At 33.9% G+C, this 24,599-nt stretch overlaps 1 non-coding gene across 1 annotated transcript; it reads right to left on the bottom strand.

Moving 5' to 3' along the window:
* Positions 1 to 1,477: 1,477 nt before the first annotated feature.
* Positions 1,478 to 1,588, bottom strand: LOC142504674 (small nucleolar RNA R71). The gene has a single exon (XR_012804299.1). It is a non-coding gene; the product is annotated as a small nucleolar RNA R71 (small nucleolar RNA).
* Between the last annotated feature and the right edge of the window lie 23,011 nt (positions 1,589 to 24,599).

The raw sequence follows: 24,599 nt of genomic DNA, 5'->3' as shown, positions 1-24,599 counted from the left end.
TCTTTTTTATTTCTTTTCATTTAGCTAACTTGTTTTTATTGTAGGTATAAAAATGAATTATATTTTGTTATCAATTTACATCAAATGCTTGATACCATTAAAGTGGTTATCTTGATTTGTTGTTTAATTTTGATACAATAAATATTTCATCACTTATTATTATATATATATATAGATATATATATTTATATATATATATATATTTATATAATAATATCATAATATTTCATTTAGACGATAGCGTGGCTCTGCCGGTTGTTCTAAATGAAATATTATGATTTAATACTAACATCTAACAATCTAACATTTACTTTATCGCAACTAACTTTTATTTTTCGCATCTAACTTTTACTTTCTCGCAACTAACTTTTACTTTACCGCAACTAACATTTTCTTTATCGCAACTAACTTTTACTTTACCGCAACTAACTTATTAAATCAATATATTTCATTTAGGCAATAGCGTGGCTCTGCCGGTTGTTCTAAATGAAATATAATGATTTAATTTAACATTTTTCTTTATGCAATTATTTATTTATATAGTTATAATTATAATCATAGGTACCATATATAAAATATCGGTTAATTCGGTATTTTCTATAGTGGGAACTATATTATATTATGTGTGTGTTTAATTTTCTTGGAACCATTATTTATGGTGGTTTCTTTTGTTTTACTTTTAGTTAAATAATATTACATAAACCAAGAATAAATCCTCAAGCCTTGACAAAATTTATAATTTGTAAACTTCATTCTTGCATTTGGTAATCTATAAATTAATAAATTTAAACTCAAAATAACCTCTCTGAGGATCGATCTCGTACTTACGAAATATATTACTTGCAGACAACCTACACTTAGGTGAATTATTATTTAAGTAGTTGCAAGTTTTTGGCGCCGTTGCCGGGGAGGTATAAATTAAGTTTATATTTGTTAATTATGTTTTATTTATAAGTATTGTGTTGTTTTTTTTTGTATGAGTATTTGGAGTCGAAAAAAGTGGTAGACTTATCCGAGTATCTGAAAATAATTTAAACATGGATGATAATTCAAATAATCAAGATAATGATAATAATAATAATAATAATAATAATAATAATAATAATAATCAAGAACATGATCAATTATGAACACTTAGGCACCATATGAACCCCATTAGAACTAGTGCCCCATCTTGTTTAGTTTTTCCTCCTGATGCATCTAATTTCAACTTCAAACCTCAAATTATTCAACTTTTACCAAATTTTCATGGCTTAGATTCTGAAATTCCATATTTGCATCTATGAGAATTTGAGGAAGTTTGTAACACTTATAATGATCAAAATTGTAGCATGGATATAGTTCGATTAAAGCTTTTCCCTTTTTCTTTAAAAGATAAAGCTAAAACATGACTACAAAATTTAAGATCAAGTCCAATAAGATCATGGGAAGAAATGCAACAACAATTTCTCAAAAAGTTTTTCCCTTCCCATAGAACAAACTCTTTTAAAAGACAAATTACAACTTTTTCTCAAAAACAAGGAGAAACATTTTATCAATGTTGGGATAGATATAAAGAATTACTTAATTCATGCCCACATCATGGTTTCGAAACATGGTGAATAGTTTCTCACTTTTTTGAAGGTCTAATACCTAAAGATAGGAAAATGATAGAATTCATGTGTAATGGAACTTTTGAAGATAAAAACCCAAATGAAGCTATGGAATATTTGGATTCATTAGCAGAAAATGCTCAAAATTGAGATAATATAGGCACAATAGAGCTACCAACAACTAAAAACAATAATTTAACAAATGGGGGTGGTATCTATAATCTTAAAGATGATATAGATATTCAAGCTAAACTTGCATCTTTAGCGAGAAAAATTGAGTCATTAGAAATGAAAAGGAGTGGTCAATTAAAAAGTATTCAAGAAATTGTTTGTCATATATGTGATACACATGATCATGCTACAGAAGATTGTCCAACATTACCTTCATTTAAAGAATGTCTCCATGAACAAGCAAATTATGTTAACAATTATAAAAAACCAATACTAGATCCTTTTTCACCATCATATAATCCTGGATGGAAAAATCATCCTAATTTTAGTTGGAAGAATGATAATAATGCACAACCGTCACAACAATATTTTCAAAATAACCAAAATCATCAAGGTTATATTCCTTATGTTATACCTCCAAGAAAAAACTTTGAAGATGTAATTCATGCATTTATCCAAAAGCAAGAGTCTATCAATATTCAAAACTGTCAATCTATGAGTGATTTGAAAGAAACTCTTGGAAAATTTGCATCTGCACTTAATATTCATGAAAAAGGAAAATTTCCATCTCAACCTAAACCTAATCCTAAAAATCAAAATCAAGAATTAAAAAATGAAAAAAATTGATCAAATAAAATCTGTTATTACCCTTAGAAGTGGTAAAATAGTTAATGATTCATATAGTAATGAAAACAAAGATTATTTAAAATCAAAGAGTAAGGATGATAATCCTAATACTTTTGAGAATGATGATACCTTAAATTTTAAGAATAATATGGTGAATGATAAATCATCTGAAATAGTAAATAAGTCAAATAAACCTCCACCATTTCCTCATGCATTAACAAATCATAAAAAACAAAAAAGTGATTCTGATATCTATGAATTTTTTAAACAAGTGAAGATAAATATTTCATTATTAGATGCTATTAAACAAGTACCTTCTCATGCAAAATTTTTAAAAGACTTATGTACTGTAAAGAGTAAATTGCATGTGAAGAAAAAAGCATTCTTGGCTAAACAAGTAAGCTCTATTCTTCAAAATAATTCTAGTTTAAAATATAAAGATACTGGTTGTCCAACAATTTCATGTATTATTGGAGAAAATAAAATTAAAAAAGCTTTGTTGGATTTGAGAGCAAGTGTGAATTTACTTCCTTATTCAGTTTTTGAAAAACTTAATTTAGGAGAATTAAAACCCACTTCTGTTACTCTCTTACTGGCGGATATGTCAATCAAAATACCTATAGGTATTGTAGAAGATGTGTTGGTTCAAGTTGATAAATTCATATATCCTGTAGATCTTATTATTTTGGATACACAACCGATAGAAGTACATAATGAAATTTCAGTAATATTGGGACGACCATTTCTAGCAACTTCAAATGCTTTAATTAATTGTCGAAATGGAATAATGAAATTGTCTTTTGGAAATATGACTCTAGAACTTAATGTGTTCAATTTATGTAAACAACCAAGTATTAATGAAAATGAATATGATAATGAAATTGAAACAATTGTGGAAGAAAATATACAAGAAGAAAACTTAAATCAACAATCTGAAGTTTTTTCAATAGAAAGTTTTGAGTCTAAAAATATTTTAAAGAAGATGATAATACAAAACTTGAATTAAAAGTTTTACCATTAGAACTGAAATATGTATTTTTTGATGAAAATAAAACATTGCCCGTTGTAATTTCTTCCACTCTTTTGCCAAATCAAGAAGAAGATTTGATTAAATTACTTAAAAAATATAAAAATGCAATTGGATGGACTTTGAAAGATATAAAAGGTATGAATCCTTTAATTTGTACACATAAAATTCACTTGGAAGAAAATGCTAAAACATATCAACAACCACAAAGAAGGTTAAATCCACATATGAAGGAAGTTGTTAAGAATGAAGTATTAAAACTATTAGACGCTGGAATTATCTATCCAATTTCAGATAGTAAATGGGTAAGTCTAACACAGGTAGTACCTAAAAAGTCCAGCATCACTGTTATAAAAAATGAAAAGGGAGAGTTATTACAAGTTAGGATTCCATCTAGTTGGCGTATGTGTATTGATTATAGAATATTAAATGATGCAACTAGAAAAGATCATATCTCACTACCATTTTTAGATCAAATTCTAGAAAAAGTAGCAGAAAATTCTTATTATTGTTTTCTTGATGGGTATTCAGGGTATTATCAAATACCTATATTATTAGAAGATCAAGAAAAAACTACTTTTACTTGTCCCTTCGGAACTTTTGCATTTAAAAAAATGCCATTTGGTTTATGTAATGCTCCGGCTACTTTTCAAAGATGCATGTTAAGTATTTTCAGTAATATGATTGAAGAATATGTAGAAGTTTTTATGGATGATATAACTGTTTTTTGAAACTCATTTGAAAATTGTCTTAAAAATCTAGAAGAAGTATTAAAAAGATGTGAAGAAAAAAATCTTGTTTTAAATTGGGAAAAATGTCATTATATGGTTAAATCTGGGATTGTTTTAGGACATGTGATATCTGAAAAAGGAATTGAAGTTGATAAAGCCAAAGTTGATGTTATTGCTAATTTAACATCACCAAAAACGGTCAAAGAAGTTCGATCATTCTTGGGTCATGCAGGATTTTATAGAAGGTTTATAAAAAATTTCAGCATAATATCTAAACCAATTTCAAATCTTTTAACAAAAGATACACAATTTGAATGGACTCAGAAATGTGAAAATGCTTTTAAAAAAATTATTAATCTTTTAGTTACATAACCTATTTTACAACCTCAGAATTGGTCTTTACCATTTGAATTAATGTGTGATGCAAGTGATTATGCTATAGGAGCTGTGTTAGGACAAAGAAAAGAATGAAAACCTTATGCAATCTATTATGCTAGTAGAACCTTAAATAGTGCCCAAATAAATTATTCAACTACTGAAAAAGAATTACTTTTAGTAGTATTTGCATTAGATAAGTTTCGATCTTATTTAATTGGTTATACTACTATTGTTTACACCGATCATTCTGCCATAAAATATTTATCAAATAAACAAGATGCTAAGCCAAGATTAATACGGTGGATTTTATTGTTACAAGAATTTGATATTATAATTAAAGATAAAAAAGGAAAAGAAAATGTTGTAGCCGATCATTTATCTAGAATAATGACTGAATCATCTCATAATGAAATACCAATAAATGAAAATTTTCCAGATGATCAGTTGTTTTATGCTACTATTATGCCCTGGTTTGCTAACATTGTAAATTTTCTTGTGACAAATAAAATGCCTTCTCATTGGAATTCACAGGATAAGAATAAATCTTGATAGAAGTTAAAAAATTTTATTGGGATGATCCTTACTTATTTAAGTATTGTCATGACCAAATTTTTCGACGATACATACCCGACAATGAAGTAAGTAATGTTATTAAATTTTGTCATTCTGAAGCATGTGGAGGTCATTTTTCATCCAATAAAACATCTACAAAAATCTTACAATGTGGATTTTATTGGCCGTCTTTATTCAAAGATACGTATTTATTTTGCAAATCTTGTGAAAACTGTCAGAAGATGGGATCAATTTCAAAACGAAACATGATGCCTTTAAATTCAATCATAATTATTGAAATATTTGATAGTTGGGGGATAGATTTTATGGGTCCATTTCCATTATCTTTTGGATATACGTACATTTTAGTCGCTGTTAATTATGTTTCAAAATGGATTGAAGCAATTGCATGTAGAACTAATGATCATAAAGTTTTTATAAAATTTTTAAAAGAAAATATTTTTAACCGATTTGGAATACCTAGAGCAATAATTAGTGATGGGGGAAGTCATTTTATAAATAAATCATTTTCTTCTTTGTTAAGAAAATATGGCATTACACATAAAGTTTCTACCCCATATCATCCTCAAAGTAATGGTCAAGTTGGACTTGCAAATAGAGAAAATAAAACAAATTTTAGAAAAAACAGTTAATCCAAATCGAAAAGATTGGTCTTTAAGATTAACTGATGCATTATGGACATATAGAACTGCATTTAAAACATCATTAGGGATGTCACCATATACATTAGTTTTTGGTAAGCATTGTCATTTACCGGTTGAACTTGAACATAAAGCTTATTGGGCAATTAAAGCATTTAATATTAATTTAGATGATGCATCTAAATTAAAAAAATTGCAAATAAATGAACTTGAAGAATTATGAAATGATGCATATGAAAATTCAAAGATTTATAAAGATAAAACTAAAGCCTTTCATGATAAAAATATTATGAGAAAGTCATTTGAAATTGGACAAAAAGTTTTTCTTTATAATTCTCGTTTGCATTTATTTTCAGGTAAACTAAGATCGAGATGGTCAGGACCATTTATAGTCAAATTTGTTTATCCTCATGGTTCTGTTGATATTGAAAATCCTAAAAATAATGACGTGTTTAAAGTTAATGGGCAAAGACTTAAGCCTTTTATAGAAAATGAAATTCTTAATAATGAGTTTATGCTTTTATATGATCCACAATAGTTGTTTGATATTTTCATTTTGTTTTGCAGATTCTAGTTCATTTCCCGGTTAAGTGGCGGATAACTGTACTCCGTGATTGTTTAAGTCGGTTTCTTCAGTTTTCCCAAAATAATTGAAATATATATAATAATAATAATAATAATATGGATGAGTGTATTATGAATCTTCGTAAATATTTTGCTTGTTTGCCTGATAATGCGTTGAAAAAAATTTATGAAGCTAGATGTGAGCGGCTAAGGTTGATGATGTCATATGGCATACCGAATGATGTCCGTTTGATAATTGAAGCAAAAGTCCGATTGGTTGGGGAAGCAAGTGAATTAATAATAAGACATATGCCAGGATTTGGTAAAAGCACATATGCCAAGAAGCGAAGAGCTAAACGTATAGTTGGATGTCATAAATGTGCAAGGTGGACTTGTAAGGGAAAATGCAAAAACGTTGGAATGACATCAATGAATAGAGAAGATAAAATTTTATTAATTAAGAATGGTCTGAGTAAAGAGCCTTTGGATAATTTTCTAGAGGTTCTTGATACGCAATATAGTGGGTACGTGCAAAATGAACTTCTTAAACTATGGTGGCAATTTCAACAGGAGGAATATCAATATGGACGGTGGAATCAGCCTTACAAAGATCCTACTGTAGCAACGCATATCTATTTAGATAAGTAAATATATATAAACAATTTCGTCTTGGGAATCTGACGTTAAAAGGCCATGTTTGCCAATTTATAAGAAAATTGGATGGGAAGCATATCATCGACTCATAGAAGGCGTTGAAGCCATTACTGAACGTAAAATCAGAGGAAGATGTGAGCCACAATCACAACTACGCTGTATATGTTTGTTTTAATTTTGTCATTTTTATTTTCTTTTAATAATAATAATTTCCTGTTCAAATATTTACTTTTGGCATGTTACGTTTATAAATTCATATCCTGTGATCTAACAATTACAAAAAACATATTTCTCAACATGTCAACGTCCACGGTAAGTAAAATCAAAAATATTTGTGTATTTTGTGGATCTAGTGCAGGAAAAGATTCAATTTATGAAGAAGTAGCAGAAAATCTTGAAATAACACTTGCTAAAAAAAAGATTCATTTGGTATATAGTGGTGGTGAAATTGGCCTAATGGGAAAAGTTGCAAAAGCTGCGCATGCAGGTGGAAGTGAAGTTTTAGGCATTATTCCGATTACATTAGCCAATCTCACAGGACCAACAATAGGAGAAGAAATGAAAGTGGACAACATGTATGAACGAATTACTCAAATGATTGAACATTCAGATGCTTTCATTGCTTTGCCAGGAGGTTTCGGTACTTTGGAAGAAATATTTCATACTGTTTGTTGGGCACAATTAAATATCCACAATAAGCCAATTGGTTTGTTAAATGTTAACAATTATTATGATAAACTGTTATCGTTTCTTGATGATGTTGTGGAACATAGATTTATTTCATTAGCTTCGCGAAGGATGTTAGTTTCTGCTACAAGTGAAGGTGAACTTATTGATTTACTGCAAGGATTTATTCATGAACCAGATCCATCCTTATATCAACTTAATTGGCCAACATCCAAAATTAAGAAAAGAAAATTCATGTGATGCTAAACTTGTGATTCAACGGTATGTTTTAATGTTTTTCTTTAAGGTATGAATAATTTCTTCTTCTTCTCCTCTTAGTTTTTTATATTAAAATTAAAATATATACTTATATATAGTAATAATAATAATAATTTTTAGTTCAATGTCGAGTAAGGTGTCAGTAAAATGCACCTGAGACGCATTAGTTAATAATTATTGGAAAATCACAATACACTAGATTTTAATATTCATTATATTCAAAATACAGACTAAAAGAAAAATTAGTTTTTCATATGTACCAATTTATATATATTTTTTGATCATTAATATAAAATATATAATAGATGTGTTCATATATATATAATTTTATGTGTTTTCAAATAAAATAATTTCTAAAATTTTTATGAGAATATAGTTAAATGATATGGTTTGTATGGTTGTTAACATGTATAATTGAAAGAATTCTTTTGTAAAAGTATAATATATACTCACACATCTTTTGTGAGTGAGTGGTGAGAAATGAGAAAACAATTAATAAACTTTTATTGATTATTAAAAAATGGTTAATTACAAGAATATAACTCCCCTAAAAAATATTTATTGAAAAAAAAGAAGTAAATATATAACGGACTGCAAAATACTTTATTCATTGTAATTTTTTTAGATTTGATTGATGTACTATCAATGTGTTCTAAAAACATCAATATTGTGTTCAAAAAAAAAAAAACAACAAACAAACAAAAAGATTTGTTTGTGCTAGATAAGTTTCAAAGGTAGTCGGATGTATCCGTTATATAAATGTTTATATATATACATATATATATATATATATTTATTTATGATAGAATGTTTGGATAAAAAATTTTATGTTATTGTAAAATTTTGCAGTCACGTTATTTAAAAAAAAACAATAAAAAAAAGAAAAAATGGGGATTTTATTCTTTGTAAATTTTCCTATTTTGTTTTCAATATTAGTTTAATTAATTGTCTGCTTTAATACTTAGCCTTTTTCAATGAGAGTTAATATTCATTCCAACTCCATGAGTGAAAACTAGCTATTTCTTAAATATTTTGACCTGAAAGAATATATGGAGTTGAGGCTTTTACAGTAATATTCTTGATATTATACATGTTATGGTGGGTGGTGTGAATTATCTTTTTGACTATATTATTATAAAAAATTTAGAAATTTAAAAAGAAATTATATATATATTGTTACTTTATGTATTATGTGAAAATAACAAATAATAATAAAAACACATTTAATTATATATTATTATATCAAACGAAAATATATATATATATATAAATTGGTATATGATTTTGTTTTTAATAAATATGTTTGTATTTGAATATATAAAAAGAATAAAGAATCTAGGTTGTGATTTTCCGATAAAGTTTATTACTAAGGGACTAGTAATAAGATAGTGTGGGGGTGTGATGAAATTTAAAATTAATAATTTATTATATGTTAAACATGTATTTTAAAGTTTAAGTTTCATTAAAATTATAAAATTATGTTATTTTAGTATTGTTTGTTTATATTTAATTGTCTTACTAAATATGTTTTATTTTCAGGTTTTCTACGTGTTGGTAAAAGAATGATAACTCAAGCTAGAAAATTCAAATGGAGGTGACTCAAACATGTTTGGAATTCTTGAGAAATTATCTACAACTTTGCAGAATACATGATTGCCTAAAAAGTTCATTAAGATGATCAAATTGTGCAAATATCAAAAGGAGGACAAATTTACTTTTACTATGACCAGCATGTAGTAAAAAAATCATAACTATTTCAATATTTAACCAAATGAGGTGAACCAAGTGGCCAAATTCATCTACAGACAATTCCCCACAGGTTTACCGTTTTGAGCATAGTCAAATTCGGTGATTAAAGTTGTGGAACAAAGCATTGAAAGAAGGGACATGGAATTGAACTTGGAGGAGACAAAGAATACTATTGCAACTACATGACATTAATAAAAATTTTGACACTTTCTCTCATTTGGCTTATAAATAGAGGCCTTGTGCTAGCTTGAAAATCATTCTATCTCATTGTAAAATATAGTGTGAGTGTGTATCAAAGTTCTAAGTTCCAATATATTTTCTTTCATGTTCTCAACTATGAGTGATATTTTAGTGTTGATCAAAAGTAAGCTTATGGCGAGCTAAATCTATTTTGTCAAGGTGAAGAGGATGCATTCTTGGTGAAGTAAGATTGTTTATATTTTGTATATTCTTTCTTTATTTCTTTTCATTTAGCTAACTTATTTTTATTGTAGGTATAAAAATGAAATATTTGTTGTTATCAATTTACATCAAATGCTTGATACCATTAAAGTGGTTATCTTGATTTGTTGTTTAATTTTGATACAAATAAATATTTCATCAATTATTATTATATGTATAATATCATAATATTTCATTTAGACGATAGCGTGGCTCTGCCGGTTGTTCTAAATGAAATATTATGATTTAATACTAACATCTAACAATCTAACATTTACTTTATCGCAACTAACTTTTATTTTTCACATCTAACTTTTACTTTCTCGCAACTAACATTTACTTTTCCGCAACTAACATTTACTTTTCCGCAACTAACTTTTACTTTACCGCAACTAACTTATTAAATCAATATATTTCATTTAAGCAATAGCGTGGCTCTGCCAGTTGTTCTAAATGAAATATAATGATTTAATTTAATATTTACTTTATGCAATTATTTATTTATATTGTTATAATTATAATCATAGGTACCATATATAAAATATCGGTTAATTCGGTATTTTCTATAGTGGGAACTATATTATATTATGTGTGTGTTTAATTTTCTTGGAACCATTATTTATGGTGGTTTCTTTTATTTTACTTTTAGTTAAACAATATTACATAAACCAAGAATAAATCCTCAAGCCTTGACAAAATTTATAATTTGTAAACTTCATTCTTGCATTTGGTAATCTATAAATTAATAAATTTAAACTCAAAATAACCTCTCTGAGGATCGATCTCGTACTTACGAAATATATATTACTTGCAGACAACCTACATTTGGGTGAATTAATATTTAATTAGTAGCAAGTCCTAGCATGGTTAGGACTCTTTTCCCAGCCCCTACTCGAGTCCTAGCTTGGCTAGGACTCTCGCCCTGACCCATGACAGCCTCTGGCCGAACCTTGGCCCGAGCCAAGACCATGCCCGCCTCTCCCTTATGAAACCCGATCACCCCAACCCCTTGACAGCACTTAAGGTTTCCTGATATTGGCTTGTTTCTTTGGTGATTGCTGTGAGTCTAGCGAGTGTTTTAGGACCTTAAATCATGCATAAACACTACTAGTTCATACCTAAGACCATGGCAGCCCCTTTACATGATAAAACCATGAGTTTGCATCAAAAATCTTAAGTTTTCCCCCATGTGCATGTCATATTCCGAAAATATAGAAAAATAAATCATGTTCTTCATGCATACAATAATTAAAACAATAATATGATATGATAGATGAGAAAAATGAGATGTATGGCGTGCCTTTGCGTATATACGCACAAAAATCCATTGACGACGAAGAACGGGACGAAACCTAGGCTTGTTTCCATAGCACCCTTCGAATTTCCCTTCTAAAATTGTGAGTGTCTGTGCCGTGAGGTTTGTGAGAGTTGGGGAGAGTTTTCTGAATTTACAAAGGTTGGAGGCGTGAGTTGTGATGCTAGGTGTAGGGTTTTTAACATATTATATATTACATAATTCAACTAATAGGGTTTAGGCCTATTAACCCTCCTAATTAAGCCCATTAGTTTAATTAGGATTTAAATAAAATATTAACAAAGTTTTTGTTAAAATAAATTTGTGAATTTATTAGTCGGGTTGCAAAAAAGCTCGTATTTTTAATGAAAAACCAACACCGATAAAATTTACGTCCCGGTGTATAAAATTACCTCAAAACCCCATATTTTAAAAAATATGAAAAACCATCAACCTTATTTTAAACAATTAAAAATAATTATTTAATAAAAACATTTTACGTTTTTCAGCCCTCGGTCTCCGTTCCTCGATCGCAACTCGAATAACCTTTTAAAAATACATTTTAATTCAACCATGAAGAAAATATATTTTAAACATGTAAATATGCACAATATAATTAATTTATGCAATTAAAACATTTAATAAAAATACAAGATAATTTAATAATTACATGCATGTGGTTTGCGTGGACCTTTAAATTTTTGGGGCGTTACATCTCGGCATAAGAGCGGCCGAAACCCATCCATGAAATGCCTCAACTTCCCTTCGGCATCATTAGCTATCAGGGGAACAAAGTCACACTCCCTTTCAAACTTCCTGACGAACTCAGCTACGCTGCTGTCTCCCTGACGCAACGTCATGAACTCCCTGGTCAGTCTGGATCGTACTTCTTCAGTGAAGTACTTGGTGTAGAATACCTCCTTAAATCCACTCCACGTCAGTGTTTTCAAGTTAACTGACACTAATGCACTATCCCACCACAGTCTGGCGTCTCCTGCCAGCAGGAATGTGGCACATCTGACTCTATTTGCATCTGTCAGTTCCATAAAGTCAAAGATTTCCTCGATGGACTTAATCCATCCCTCGGCTATCATCGGGTCAGTGGTCCCCGAAAAATCCTTAGGATTCATCCTCCTGAATCTCTCGTATACCGCCTCTGGTCAGGGCCTAGCCCCTGCATCCACTGTCGCCTGGTTCCCCGCAAACTGTGCGGAGAACTGAGTAATTCCCGCAAGCATCTGTGCCTGCATATCCGGCGGTGGTGGAGGTGGGGCGTCTCTCCCTTCCTCTCAAGCCTTTTTATCCTCCTCCCTAGCTTCACGGTTAATAATGCGTCTAGGAGGCATACTGTTTCAACAATTTACCCCACACGTAAACCGAATATGCATGCATGAACATAATATCAATAGCATAAGATGCACATAATTTGAACTTGAAATCATGACTTAATGCTTAATACATAACATAATTCAAAACTTTAAAACTTACAGACTTGAGGTGTGGCTTCGTGAGCTTCTCGCGACTGGCAGTAGGCGTAACCCTTTACAAGAACACCACTCTGATACCAACGGTAACGTACCATACTTTTAACTTCTTTAAAATTTGGGAAAAAATAAAACATTTTATAAATAAATCGTGAACCTTTAAAATTCGATAAAACAAACTGTCCATCCCAAAGTACTTGTACAAAAGATCTCAAAGTAAAGTTTGCCAAAAGAATTCGTTTAGAATCTCATAACCAGTAACATAAATCAGAGTATTTTTGAACATTCATAAAAACTTAAAACATGGCGGTGCTCGGGTTTAGCCTCCCGCTCAATCCAAGTCAGCTCACTGGTCCTCACCCCTCGTCTCCTCAAATGAATCATCACCTGCATCGATCAAGTCTAGTGGGTCTAAAGACTCAACACGTATAAACTGGAAGTAACGAGTACTATGTAATAAAATCACATGCTACTTCAAAATAGAACGTACATACTTGAACTTGAACGTGCATATAAAAGCTTGAACTCACATACATACATAGATGTGCCATAACATTAAACTTTTCTTAAACGTTCTTGCATACTTGTACATTCATGAACATACATAAACTTCATCATTTTGCGTAGAGGCATGTTTCAAAGCAAGTGACCCATACATAATACGGCTGATCAGACTAAACCACAGTACTGGGCTGACATGAAAAATCCACTGCCATATACATGAGATCCCCGTTCATGCTTTAACGAGTGGATTGGTCCCCGGTCATGCTTTACCGCTTTCCAATCGTGAACTAAACCCATTCATGCTTTAACAAGGTGGATAGGTCTTCGGCCACATTCACCGACTTCCAAACCCATTTATAAATTGATCACATGACATTTAGCATACCTTAAAAATAGAACATTTTCTCATTTGCACGTCGAACATACTTACTTGGTGTCTAGGGATTCGTTGGATCTCGCTTGGGGCCGCTGCTGCACATACTAACATGGGTTTAACTACCTAATTTTCATAACTTAGACGTAGATACTCAAAATCACCACCGAAGTGAATAAGTAGCTTATGACATTCTAGTTTCCTCGGGACTTGACCTCTCTTAATCATCGTACTAACTATTATGTTGAACCCCAAAACAAAACCTGATGTGAAGTCTAATTTTTTTTCCCAAAATATGAAGTACACGGACCCCGTGCCGAGGTCCGGCTCCGGGTCCGTGTAGGTACTGTAAAATGTGTCGTGCAGAAAAGGGGAGGCACGGACCCCGTGCCTAGGTCCGTGTAGATACTGTAAAAACAAACCGAAAAGAAGAAAGGGTACGGACCCCGTGCCAGGGTCCGTGGGGGGTCTGTGTATGCCCGGTGAAAGTAAACCAACGGTAAATCATATACTCAAGGCTTATTTCTACTGACTCTATCATCCCGACCATAAATCGACACCTCGAAACCCGGTCCTAGGATACCATAATAATTACTCAAGCCTATACAATTGTCCCAAAACAACCACTCATGACAAGTAACCCAACAAACCCGTGGTACGCGACTTTTGACAACAAAAAGAATTTTACGACTACTCATTCAACCAAGTGCCTAACGACACGAAACGAAACACCCACAATTATCCCAACATCATTCTCGATATACCTAAACACAACAGCGATCACCCGTCGATCCCCAACGAAGCCTGCAGCTCAATAACTTCAAGAATGCTTCAATAACAAAATTTTCAGGAAACGCAATTTGAGCAGTCGCACGAAAAACATCATAACTCTCTCAATTTTCATCCAAATATTTTGAATTTTATATTAAATCGAAGGTATCAAAAGTTTCTACGTTTCATACGTTGAAAATTTTTCCAGAAAAGCGACCAAAAAATCGCAGTATTTAAAAAGAACAGCAAAAACGAGATTTTCAGATCCAGAAACGTTCAAAATGCGATCTAAACAATTTTTGCTCAAACTTTACACATCACACATGTATTTTTACGCATAAAAACAACGCAACACATACTATGACGTAATCGACGCAGGAAATGCATGTTTTATGAATCCTCTTCAAAAAGCTCTTATTTGATCTTCAAGATTTTGTATTTATAAGCCCCAACAATGATATATACGTTAGACACAATAATATGACCGTTATGAAAATTTCTGTACTGTTTCTGAGATTGCAACAGTCAAATTCGCCTACCATTTAACATGCATAATATAGTGTGATCGATGAGAAAAGAAAGGAATCAGGCGTGCCTTTGCATTTTTACGCTCGGAAACATTGATACAAACGCGTAGAACGGGCACCACAGGGATGGGGAGGAGTTTCTTTGAAAAAAACTTGAGAAACCCAAGAGGAAAAGCTGCTGAAAATTGAAAAGCTACTGCTGGAGGTGGGGAGAGGAGCGGTCGAGAGTGTTGCAGGGAGATTAGGGTTTGAATGAGGTTTAGATATACAAGTTTGTGAATAATGGGCCCTTAATTAAAATAATGATGTTAGATAGGATTTAGGCCCATCATGCAGTAAAATTGTCCCATTAAGAAAAAAACACTGCCATAAATATTTTTTTAAGTACGTTTTTGAAAATATTGTACGGCTCAAAATCCCCCGACTTGCTAAAACTTGAGTACCGGTTTAAAATATGACCCGACGAGTAAAATACCCTACAAAGCCCATTTTTGAAGATCAGCCTTAATTAGACCAAATATTAAATAATTAAAAATAATTATTTAATAAAAATATTTTTCCTTAACTGTCCCCAGTCTCCACTCCACGTTCGAGCTTGAAATACTACTAAAAGCCATAATTCATGAATTCTTAGCAAACCATGCATTTAATGCATTAAAAATAATTAAACACATATTTTAGCAAAACCCTAGATTACATGCAGTCAGGTTACGGTAGTTCGAATTATCTAGACCTTACAATTTAGCTGCACAAGATGATGGTATGTGATACATCATTACTGATGCACGAATGACAATTATGAAAGAAATTATTTTATTTTTTATAATTAAGGGGCACCTCGGAAAATTGAAAAGCCTTGAGATGAATAGATAAATGATGATAATAAGAAAACCAACTTCGATAATGTTGCTAAAAATATATTGTATAAATCTCTTGACAAGAACACATTCAACAAAATCAAAATGTGTAAAACTGCCAAAAAAATTTGGGAAAAATTGATTCAGTTGTGTGAAGGTAATGAATAAAACAATTAAATAAAATTCTTTGTGGCCATACAGAAGTTTGATAATATCAAGATGAAACCTAAAGAATCAATGTCTGACTTTGATGAGTGAGTCAGTTTAGTCATGATTGAACTCAGTAAACTTGGAAAAGTTTAAAGCAACCGAGAAGTGATTTTGAAGGTGATGAGATGACTACCAAAACGATAAAATGTAAATACTACAGCGATGCGTGAATCCAAAAATTTGACCAAGATGGAATTTCATGACTTGTTAGCAGGCTTAAAACATTATGAATTCGAATTTAAAACTAGAGAGGATGATATGTCTACCTCTCAATTGACCAAGGCCTTAATAGTAGTGAAACTGGAACCATCAATTTCGAGTGAGAAGTCAGCCGAGCAATTGAGTACTGATGCCATGTCACACTTTTTTTTTTGGAAGTTGCTGGAACAATTTAGGCAATTTTCATGGCTCTCAACAAAGATCTTATCAAAAGAATGAATCAACTGATGATTCCAACACTTGTTTCAATTGTGGCAAAACTGGACATTTTATATCTGACTGTACAAATCCAAAGAAGGATGACAACAAATCAGTTGAGAAGGCAAGTAGTCATTAGACAAAAGTAGATCCAAAGATGAGAAGAAGTCCTTCAAGAAGAAGCATAAGGTGTTGGTGACCGAGGTAATCAAGTCAAAGTAGGCTGATTCTGACAGTGAATCATCTGAACCAGAAAGCTCAAGCAGTTCGAGTGATGATTAGGAAGCGAAGTGATTAATGGCCTATGATACTACTGAGCTAGAATATACGAGTGAACAAAAATTCGATTTTAGTTCAATTGATTTCACAAGAGATAATTTTGTCACTGTACTACATGAGATGGTAAATGTAACGTCCAAAAATCTGGTTACGTAAATCCCAAGCATGAAAAATTTTAAATTGATAAATTATTTTAATTAAATGATTTTGGATGCACGAATGATATATTTTGATTGACTAAATGATTAATTGTGTAATTTTTCATGGTTATATAATTTAAAGATTTTCATACAAATATCGGTGGTTGGGTGAGGACGGAAGACCGGAGACGATTAAGGTATTAAAGATTTAAAAGCTAAATTTTTATTTTTAGTTAAGAAAATATTTATTTTAAATATTTTAAGAATTATTGTATTTTTAATATCAAATTTAAATTAATTAGCGGCAGCAAGGAATTTTATGTAACTTATAAGGGATTTTCGAAAATAGATTTTTTAAATCTTTTAAATTTGAGACCTAATGATTTTATTGATCTTAATATAATGGACTTAATTATTAATAAAAAAACTAGGGTTAATTAAGCCCAATAATTAAATACTTAGAAAGCCTTTTTGTTTTTTAAAATAATTGAGCCCTAAACCCTAAACACACGCACACACCTACACACAATGAAACCCGCACATACAATTTACGTGAAAGTAAGGCTGGGGACGACTGAACCTTCATTGCTTGCAAAGGGAAATTTTTGATTTTTTTGTCTTTCGTTCTTTGATTTTCTTACTCGTTCTTCCTTCCAACAATGATCACCCGATTCCCTTGCATCCCAATATGGATGGTTTTTTGTCGATAAAAAATATAGAAATCGTCCTCTGTTCGTTACCTGACGTTCCACCGCTTCGATATTCATATTTTGAGTGTTTTAAATGCAAGGGCACATTCTAAACCTTTAATTTTTTATTATTCAAACCATAGTATGCATGTTTATGAAATTTTGAATAAAAAACTTGATGATCAAGTTTTATTAATGTTTTGAATAAATTAATTTAAAGTTTTGAAATTTTTAATACATGTTTGAGTCGCATTATGATTCCTAGGGACTTGCTGCCATTAAGGAGAAGGGAGATGATGTTTAGAAGTCCTAAAGGGATTCCCATGTAGGGTAGAAAAGGGCTGGAACGAGAAGGTAATGCGTCGAGCCTTGGTTAAGGTTTATTGCATGTAAAGGTTCGGTTTTGGCACTTGCGAGGGGAAGCTACGTGCGGACTGTCCAGCTGTGATAAAGGTCCTGTGTTGGGTCGATTCACGGTCCTAGTGAAAGTTTCTCTTTCTTGCCAAATCTCATTACACCCTTCATAGGTGCAATGTTCACAAATACGTGGTCACCCACTTCAAACTCTAGATCTCTGTGCCGCTTATCTGCATAACTCTTCTGTGGGCTCTGAGCAGTCTTCATTCTATCTCGGATCATGACTACTAGCTTTGCAGTCTGTCTGGCAATGTCTGGCTGCTCGTTCACCAACCTCATCCTAATAGATCGGTGATCTACACTTTCTCCCATAAAGTGCCTCGTAAGGAGCCATACCTATAGATGCTTGATAACTTTTATTTTATGTGAAATCCGCGAGAGGTAACTTCGGCTCTCAGATGCCCTGGAAGTTGATCATACAAGCCCTGAGTAGATCCTTCAAGACCTGGATCACTCTCTCAGAATGATCGTCGGTCTAAGAATGGAAAGCTGTACTGAATAGCATCTTGGTACTCAATGCTTGATGCATACTCTTCCAGAATGCAGATGTAAATCTTGGGTCCCTGTCTGACACACTGGACACTGAAATCCCATGCAATCTAACTATCTCTCTGATGTACAGCTCTGCGTACTGAGTCATAGTGAAAGTCTTCTTGATCGGTAGAAAATGTGCTGCTTTAGTGAGTCGATAGACTATCACACAAACAACATTATATCCCCCAACTGTCCTGGGTAACCCTATCACAAATCCATCGTGATGTTCTCCCACTTCCACTCGGGAATAAGGAGCAGTCTAAGCTTTTCTGCAGGTCTCTGATGTTCTGATTTAACCTACTGACATGTCAAGCATCCAGACACAAAACGCAAAATATCTCGTTTCATGCCCGGCCATCAATACAAAGATTGTAGATCCTTATAAATATTCGTACTCCCTAGGTGAATAGAGTATGGGGTGTTGTGGGCTTCCTTCATAACGTCTTCTCTATGTGAATCACCGCTAGGAACCCACAGTCTGTTGTGATATCGGACTACACCATCCTCGACAGAATACAATCTCATACCCTTGGACTCATCCCTCAATCTCCATTTTTGTAATTGCTCGTTAGAAGACTGACCTGCTCGAATCTTGTCCTTTAGCGTCGGCTATACTATCAGGGTAGAAAGATAAGGAGCATCGTCCCTGGCATACACTGCAAGCTCGAACCTCTGAATCTCTTCTTGCAATGGATTCTATACAGACAACTGTCCAATCACCTCAGTCTTCCTACTCAAAGAATCTGTGACCACATTAGCTTTCCCCGAGTGATAGCTAATGTCGAAGTCATAGTCTTTCATCAGCTCTAACCATCTCCGCTACCTCAAATTTAGATCTTTCTGTGTGAAGAAGTACAAACTTTTGTGATTTGTGAAAATATTGCACTTCTCCCCATACAGATATTGTCTCCAAATCTTCAGAGCGAATACTACAACTGCTAGCTCAAGGTCATGAGTCGTATAATTCTTCTCATGAACCTTCAGCTGTCTGGACGTATAGGCTATCACTCTGTCATGCTGCAACAGAACAGCGCCCAAACCAAGTTTCGAAGCATCCATGTATATTACATATTCCCCTTACCCTGATGGCATCGCTAGGACTGGCGCTGAAGTCAATGATTTCTTTAGCTTCTCAAAGCTCTCCTGGCACTCTGGTCCCCAAATAAATTTGGCATTTTTCTTTGTGAAGGCGGTCATGGGTACCGCCATAGAAGAAAAGCCTTGAATAAACTTCCTGTAGTACCCAGCTAGACCCAAGAAACTACGGATCTCTGTCACACTCTTAGGCACTGGCAAATCCCTGACTGCCTCAACATTGCTGGGATCAACCGGTACTCCATCCATGGGAATAATGTGGCCTAAGAATGGCAATTTTTCGGGCCCGAATTCGCACTTTCTGAACTTTGCATACAACTATCTGTCTTTCAATGTTAGTAGTGCGGTTCTCAAGTGCTGACTGTGCTCCTCTCTGCTCTTCGAGTAGATCAGTATATCATCTATAAAGATTATGACGAGTTGATCCAAATATGACTAAAATAAACGATTCATGAGATCCATGACGATCGCTGAAGCATTATTCAAACCGAAGTGCATCACTTTAAACTCGTAGTGCCCATAAAGCGTCCTGAAAGCCATCTTGTGAACATATGCCTCCCTCACCTTCATCTAGTTATATACCAAACGAAAATCTATCTTTCAGAACACTGATGCTCCCTAAAGCTGATCAAATAAGTTCTCAATTCTAGGAAGGGGATATTTATTTTGGACGGGGGACTCTGTTAGACTCTATATAATCGATGCAGAGTCGCATACTGTTGTCCTTCTTCTTCACAAACAGTACTGGTGCACCCCATGGAGAAAACTTGGGCGAATAAAACCCTTGTCCAAGAAGTCCTGAATTTTATCTTTCAATTCTTTCATCTCTGCAGGTGCTAGACGTTAGGGTGCCTTAGAAATTGTCACTGTACCCGGTATCAGCTCAATTGAAAAATCCACCTCTTTGTATGGTGGAATGCCAGAAACATACTCAGGAAAGATGCTAGGAAAATCTCCGGCGATCTCGAAATCCTCTAGTATTAGACTGAGTGGCTCAGATACTAACACAATACTTGCCATAAATGCTTGACAACCTCTCTTCATAATTTTCCTTGCACATATACAAGAAATGATTTGCGGCATCTGCTTGTTCCTTGCTGCCTCAAAACTAATATTTCCTGCTGGGCGGTCGTACAGACATTGACCTCTGCCGGAAATCTATCAAAGCTCCATTCGACGAGATCCTGTCCATGCCCAAAATGATGTCAAACTCAGGCATCGGTAGGCACAATCAAATCTGCATGAACAACATTCTTCTGCCAACGGAGTTCCGAATGCTTTAATATCCTTGAAGTAAACAATCTGATCAGCGGAATGAATCAAAACTCTGAAACCACGGTCTCTGGTACAATTCCCAGTCGCTTGACAAAAGTCTCAGATATAAATGAATGTGTAGCTCTTGAATCTAGCAGTGCATAGGTGGCTACACCTGAAATAAATATCCTTCCTGCGAAAAAATATACTATCAAATCCGTTCATGCCTAATAAATTCGAGAAATCTACCAATAAACCCATAATTCCCGAAAATTCTCCAATTAAATCCTTAAGCATTCTCGAAATTGCACATTTTAACCAACCAAAATTCTTAAATTAATAAATTCAACCGTTAAATTCATCTAATTAAATCATGTAACCTATTTACCTCTAAGTCCTTGATCTCAAAAGTAATTCCACTAAACAACTTAACATTTCATGTAATCGAGGCAATTTTAAAAAATGTTAAGCAAATAAGTTTTAGGGATCAATGTCGAGGCTGGCTCCGCTTTTGCCTCCTCTGAATGAATAACATAGGCCCTACCAGTAGTGAGCTCCTTGTTACTTGGGCAATGGGCGGCCTTGTGGCCTTCCTCCTTGCAGATAAAGCATTTGATTGTCCCCCCGCATACACTTACTATAATGAAAATGGTTTCATTGGTTGCAAGGCTGCCTCTTCTCATGTCTCGGGGCACTTGGATTCTAAGGGGATTCTGCTGCCCCGGCTTCTTGAACTGAGAGGCTTCTGCTTCCCCGGGTGTCTTGGAGGCCCTGTGAACTGCCTCTTACTGGGATGTGAGCTCTACTGGGACTGATTCTTGCTCCGCCTGATAAGCGCAAGCAGTGGCCGCCTCATAATATCTCGCCTCATCAACATCACATCTCTCCAAATGGTGGGCATGAGGCTATCCATAAAGTGCCTCAACTTCTCTGCTGCATCCCTCGCAATAAGGGGTACAAAATGATAGCCCCGATCAAACTTCTTGATAAATTCAGCAACATTCAAGTCCCCCTGTCGGAGACTCATGACCTCTAGGGTCAGACGCCCTCTGACATCTGCCGGGAAGTACTTATTGTAGAAAAGATCGTTAAACTAGATCCAGTGAAAGTATCCATATTCACACCATGTGCTGCTCCCTTCCACCATAGAGATGCAACATCTCTCAGCATATATGTTGAACATCTTACACGTTCCACATCTCATGTCTAGGTACTGGAAGTGCATCTATAGTGATCGAATCCAGCCCTCGGCCATAAACGGGTCAATGGTGCCACCAAACACCATGGATTGAGCCTCCTAAACTGCTCAGATACGTCCACCTGGGGTCTGGGACCCTGCTCCATCAATCGTGCTATGCCCTCTAGAACTCGAGTAGCACGGTCTCCTGGCGGTGGTGGTGGAAAAGCTTTGTCACCTCTAGGGTTCCATCCTGCCTGTCAATACTGGGATCTCTTCTGGCAGGCATAGTATCTAAATACAGTCCAAATTCGAACGTAACCAAAATGCAATTCAATCTAGTTTTTAAAGCATTTAAACACAAAGCATATAAACAGATAAACACGTATTATAAAACATATAACATGTAAACATTCAGGTAATAACATTAAAACCATTTCAAACATGTAATCTTACAGACTTAAGGCTTGAAAATTGTGCTTCTGAAGCTGTGGGTGGCACAACCCTCTATAAGAAACCTTGCTCTGATACCAACTGAAATGTCTACTTCTTAAATACTACTGAATTTTATTTTTTTAAACTATGACCGAAAATATACATACTCAGATACATATATAAGTCAAACCATGCATTTTAAAAGGTCATCCGACCACTAAATAAAAGGAAATGCAGTTAATTAAATCATAAAATGTACTCAATCTCCTATTATACTGTATTAAAAGAAAAACTCGAACATAATACCAAAAGTTTGACAAATCAACAACGTAAAAAAAGATTAAAAAAATTTTAAAATATTGCTTGAACCCATGTCCCATTATCATAATGTGCGGAAGAAATGCAAGGTCCTCGGGTTTTTACGTGCACCCCCAGTTCAGCCTACTCACTCTTCAGTGCCTCCAGTCTCCTCATTCACATGGTCACCTGCATCAATCACACCTAGTGAGTTTAAAGACTCACACAACTGAACCGTTATAAAAAATACAAATACATATCATGCAACAGTGAAAACTATTGTAAACAAAGTAACTTTCATGATCTTCAAAAGCATGAACATAAACATAAACATATTCATATAAAATCATGTCCTATCTTATCATAATATACGTATTCATTTCCTTTATTGAATTCAGATCATTAGTTGTGACTTTTGTATCAGCTCTAGGTCGATGGATCAATCTACGTATAACCGCGGTACCAGACGATGGGGACATCAGCGACAGTTTTACCCATCCACTGAGGTTTGGCCTTACATGTTCCTGTTCGTGTTCGTGTTCGTATTCGTGTTCGTGTTAGTCACAACCAACTCACCTGCTTCAAAAACATTTCATTGTATTCATCACTTGTAAAATTCATGCATATACATACATTTCCTTAAAACAAAACATGAAACATGTTTTCCAGCATTAACATAAAATCCATGTTCATAATCAACATATACATTTTAAATATGCATTATCGGTTGTCAGCGAACTTCCAGGACTACTAACCTAACTCGAGTGCAAAATGACCATTTTCCATCCAAGCTTGTCAAACTCCTTATAAACATATTTTTAATCATTTCTTAGACGTAAAATCGAGCTCACTCTTTAACTTTTATAATTCGTTTTAAAACTTACACCGGTGTCCTGGTTTTAACCTTAATCAACCCCGTATGACCAAATTTAACCATCAATAAACTCGGACACATCGACATATCAACACTCAAATCTAGACATTCTCACTAATATCATTAACCTCATGTACTGGACTAGCGCCTAGGCGCTGGCTGCACTGGAGCACTTGGTGGCACCAGTGCTGCGGCGCTACAAGCGACGAAGCTCAAGCGATGTGGCTCTACACAGGCAGCGCTGTGGTGCCACCCCCTGCGGGCAAAAACCAAATCACACCTCGATACAAAACTCTGTACCACGCCCAACCAGCCCAGACCATGCTCGAACCAACCTTTCCAGGACCACAACTGACTCTTCTTGAACCGCCATGGCCATGGCCCTCAGCCCCATACACTCAAATGCACGTGAACCACCCGAATGCCCCAAAACCAAGCCACATACAAGAAATTCGATCTACCTCATACCAAACCATTCTCGATCTAAACCTGTTGCTTAACACCATCAACCTGATGTGATTTGGGTCCTCCAACCCTCGATACTTGCAGCCCCTTGCAAGACATGTCAAAAACGTGATACACCATGCAACAAAAAAAATCGATATACCAAAAAGAAGACGTGTAAAACTGATCTAATTCATTAGATCTTTCATTAATCATGCAAAATGAATTGAAAATACAAAATATGGTGTGAAAGATGGGAAAATGAAGGCATAAGGCGTGCCTTTGCGTTTATACGCTTGAAAAACAACTCAATGATGCGAGAGACGGACACCGGAGGGATGGGGAAGACCTTGGCTGTCTTTAATCCTTGCAAAACCAATCGAACACTAGCTGATAGACGAGAATATAGAGCGACGGAAGAGAAGGGGGATGGG

Source organism: Primulina tabacum, chromosome 9 (assembly GCF_025594145.1).
Source record: "Primulina tabacum isolate GXHZ01 chromosome 9, ASM2559414v2, whole genome shotgun sequence".
NCBI lineage: Eukaryota > Viridiplantae > Streptophyta > Magnoliopsida > Lamiales > Gesneriaceae > Primulina > Primulina tabacum.
The sequence above is the reverse complement of the archived record's forward strand: the minus strand, read 5'-3'. Positions and strand labels throughout refer to the sequence as shown.